This window comes from Saccopteryx leptura, chromosome X (genome assembly GCF_036850995.1).
Source record: "Saccopteryx leptura isolate mSacLep1 chromosome X, mSacLep1_pri_phased_curated, whole genome shotgun sequence".
NCBI classification, from domain to species: Eukaryota; Metazoa; Chordata; class Mammalia; order Chiroptera; family Emballonuridae; genus Saccopteryx; species Saccopteryx leptura.
The window spans coordinates 65,709,430-65,713,466 of record NC_089516.1 but is presented as its reverse complement, the minus strand read 5'-3'; the positions used below and the strand labels follow the sequence as shown (position 1 = coordinate 65,713,466).

The 4,037-nt window shown below is 43.9% G+C and overlaps 1 non-coding gene across 1 annotated transcript; it reads right to left on the bottom strand.

The window, feature by feature from the left end:
• Positions 1–3,613: 3,613 nt before the first annotated feature.
• On the bottom strand, positions 3,614–3,745 carry LOC136386674 (small Cajal body-specific RNA 14). Its single transcript, XR_010748022.1, has one exon. It is a non-coding gene; the product is annotated as a small Cajal body-specific RNA 14 (non-coding RNA).
• Positions 3,746–4,037: the final 292 nt, after the last annotated feature.

Sequence of the window (4,037 nt, the reverse complement as noted above, 5' to 3'; positions counted from 1 at the left end):
TGTGGGAGGAGGCAAGCACAGCGTTTACCTATCCTACCATCTTGACCAGAAGTCCTAGAGGAACCTTAAATGCATACGACTAGCCTGACCAGGTGGTGGCACAGTGGATAGAGCGTCGGACTGGGATGCAGAGGACCCAGGTTTGAGACCCCAAGGTCGCCAGCTTGAGTGTGGGCTCATCTGGTTTGAGCAAAGCCCACCAGCTTGAACCCAAGGTTACTGACTCCAGCAAGGGGTTACTCGGTCTGCTGAAGGCCCGTGGTCAAGGAACATATGAGAAAGCAATCAATGAACAACTAGGGTGTTGCAATGCACAACGAAAAACTAATGATTGATGCCTCTCATCTCTCTCTGTTCCTGTCTGTCTGTCCCTGTCTATCCCTCTCTCTGACTCACTGTCTCTGTAAAAAAAAATAAAATAAATAAATAAAAATTAAAAAAAATAAATGCATACGACTAAATAAAATAAGTCAATATGAAAAGACAATATACTATATTATTCCAATTATATAACATTGTGGAAAACAAAACTATGTAGACAGTAAAAAGATGCATGGTTGCCAGGGGTTGGGGGTTCAGGGAGGTATGAATAAGCATAGTACAGAGGATATATATATATATTCTCTTAAATCAGGGAAATTTTTTAAGTGAGAGGAGGGGAGATAGAGAGGCAGACTCCCACATGTGCCCCAACTGGGATCCATGCAGCAACCCCCATCTGAGGCTGACACTTGGACCAAACAAGCTATTTTTAGTGCTGGAGGCCAATGCTTGGACAAATTGAGCTATCCTCAATGCCTGGGGCCGATGCTCAAACCATTTGAGCCACTGGCTGTAGGAAGGGAAGGAGGGGGAGAGGGAGAGAAAGAGAAGCAGATGGTCACTTCTCATGTGTGCCTTGACAAGGGATCAAACCTGGGACATCTGCATGCTGGGCCAATGCTCTATCCACTGAGTCAACTGCCCAGGGCCCTAATCAGGGAAATTTTTATTGAAGACTAATACTTAGGTTGTAGCATCACTTGCTTAAACTTTTGCTAGTTGAGAGTTTGAGTAAAATATAAAGATCACAAAATATTGCCTGACTAGTGGTGATGCAGTGGATAGAGCATAGACCTGGGACACTGAGGACCCAGGTTCAAAACCCTGAGGTGGCCCTGGCGGTTGGCTCAGTGGTACAGCGTCGGCCTGGCGTGCAGAAGTCCTGGGTTTGATTCCCGGCCAGGGCACACAGGAGAAGCGCCCATCTGCTTCTCCACCCCTCCCCCTCTCCTTCCTCTCTGTCTCTCTCTTCCCCTCCCGCAGCGAGGCTCCATTGGAGCAAAGATGGCCCGGGCGCTGGGGATGGCTCCTTGGCCTCTGCCCCAGGCGCTAGAGTGGCTCTGGTCACAACAGAGCGACGCCCCGGAGGGGCAGAACATCACCCCCTGGTGGGCAAAGCGTCGCCCCCTGGTGGGCGTGCCGGGTGGATCCCGGTCGGGCGCATGCGGGAGTCTGTCTGACTGTCTCTCCCCGTTTCCAGCTTCAGAAAAATACAAAAAAACAACAACAACAAAAAAACAAAAAAAACCCTGAGGTTCCTGGCTTGAGCTCAGTCTCATCAGCTTGAGCACGAGGTCACCAGCTTGAACATGGGATCGTTGACATGAGCCCATGGTCACTGGTTTGAGCCAGGGGTCACTGGCTTGGCTGGAGCCCCCTGCCCTGGTCAAGGCTCATATGAGAAAGCAATCAATGAACAACTAAAATGAGGCAACTACAAGTTGATGTTTCTCATATCTCTCACTCTCTTTCTTTCTCTCTCTCTCCCTCTAAAAAATAAAACCACAGAATATTGTAGACCATCTTGCGGTTAATCAACAGAAATGGATTTTAGGGTTTCAGTTGCATTTTTTTTTTATAGGGACAGAGAGAGAGTCAGATAGAGGGATAGGTAGGGATAGACAGACAGGAACGAAGAAAGATGAGAAGCATCAATCATCAGTTTTTCGTTGCGACACTGTAGTTGTTCATTGATTGCTTTCTCATATGTGCCATGACCGCGTGCCTTCAGCAGACTGAGTAACCCCCTGCTTGAGCCAGTGACCTTGGGTCCATGCTAGTGAGTTTTTCGCTCAAGTCAGATGAGCCCACGCTCAAGCTGGCAACCCTGGGGTCTCGAACCTGGGTCCTTCCGCATCCCAGTCCGATGCTCTATCCACTGCGCCACCGCCTGGCCAGGCTCAGTTGCATTTTAATGGGTAATTTTTTGCTTTTGAAGTCTTCTTACCATTTCTAGGAATGAATATATCTATAATTTCCTAGTGGTACTGTTTATTTCTCTTTTTTTTTACTAATGGTTTTTATTTTTAAAGACTTTATTTATTTATTTTAGAGAGAAGAGAGAGAAAAGGGAGGAGCAGAAAGCTTCAACTCCCATATGTGTCTTGACCAGGCAAGCCCAGGGTTTTGAACCGGCGACCTCAGCGTTCCAGGTCAACGCTTTATCCACTGTGCCACCACAGGTCAGGCTTGTTTATTTCTTTAAAAAACTTTTTTTTTATTTTGTTATTTTCTTTTAGAAAGAGGAGATGGGGAGGAATGAGAAGCATCAACTGGAAGTAGTTGCTTCCCTTATGTGCTCTGACTGGGCAAGCCCAGGGTTTTGAACCAGCAACCTCAGCATTCCAGGTCGATTTTTTACCCACTGCACCACCACAGGTCAGGCTTCTTTAAAGATTTTTAAAATTTATTTTATCTTTCCTGTAACTCAATGCAAGAGTGTCTTGCTAGACTTTCTTGGGACATAGTTTAGCCCAGTTCTCACATGAGTACTGTGGCAATATTTCCTAAACTTTAATCTTTCAAGAATCCCCTTCACACATTTTGCCATATCCATGTGACCACTCATATTATTATTATTTTTTAATATTTATTGCATTGATTTGAGAGAGAGAGAGAGGAAGGGAGACAGGATGAGAGAGAGACTAGAATGTCAATCTGCTCCTGTATGTGCCTCGACTGGGGATCAAACCGGCAACCTCTGAGATTTGGGACGATGCTCCAACCAACTGAGCTATCCAGCCAGGGCACTCATATTATTATTTACTTAACTTTTTCCCATTTTTTTATATGTAAAGTAATTTATTTTAGGCAAACAGTTGCTTTAACAGGTTTTTAAAAAGAAAGGTAGCAGCAGTAAAATTTTGAGTAGTCAAGTTGTGACACAAAAATAATGTGTTTCATATTCGTGAGGTTATAGATACTTGAAACCCTTTTTTTCTTTTTTTTTTTTTTTTTTGCTTATTATTTGAAACCCTTTTTAAGCTATAAAAATTGAAAATATACATACGTACATATATATGTATATAAAACACTTAGACGCAGACGACAGTATGACGAGAGCCAGAGGGAAAGGGCGTGCAGGAAGGCGGAAGAGGGCAGAGGTGGATGAATGGGGACAGAAAGAGACTTGACTCTGGGTGAGGGGCACGCGCTGCGGTGTGCAGACGATGCTTTGTTGGGTTGTACACTTGAGACCTGTATGGTTTTGTAAACCAGTCTCACCCCAATAAACTCAATAGAAAAAATAAAAAACAAAAAATATATATACATGCTAGACAATTTTTTAAAACATGTATGGAGCCATCGCTCAGAAAATCTGATAACTATACAGATCTTGTTGGCAGGAACCATGTTTTGATGTGTGACTGCCCATGTTTGCACTGTACAACTAACAAATGCCACCAATACCAGAAACAGTCACGCACACTAGACTGTTTTTGATCATATATTTTTAAATGGAACATGAACTTCCCTAATATAAAATAAGTATACTAAAAATGTAAATTAAATTAAATAAGTTATTCTAAAGAAAAGCAATCTGCCTGACCTGTGGTGGTGCAGTGGATCAAGCATTGACCTGGAACCATGAGGTTGCCAGTTCAAAACCCTGGGCTTGCCCGGTCAAGGCACATATGGGAGTGGATGCTTCCTGCTCTTCCGCCCTTCTCTCTCTCTATCTTTCTCTGTCTCTCTCTAAAATGAATAAATAAAAA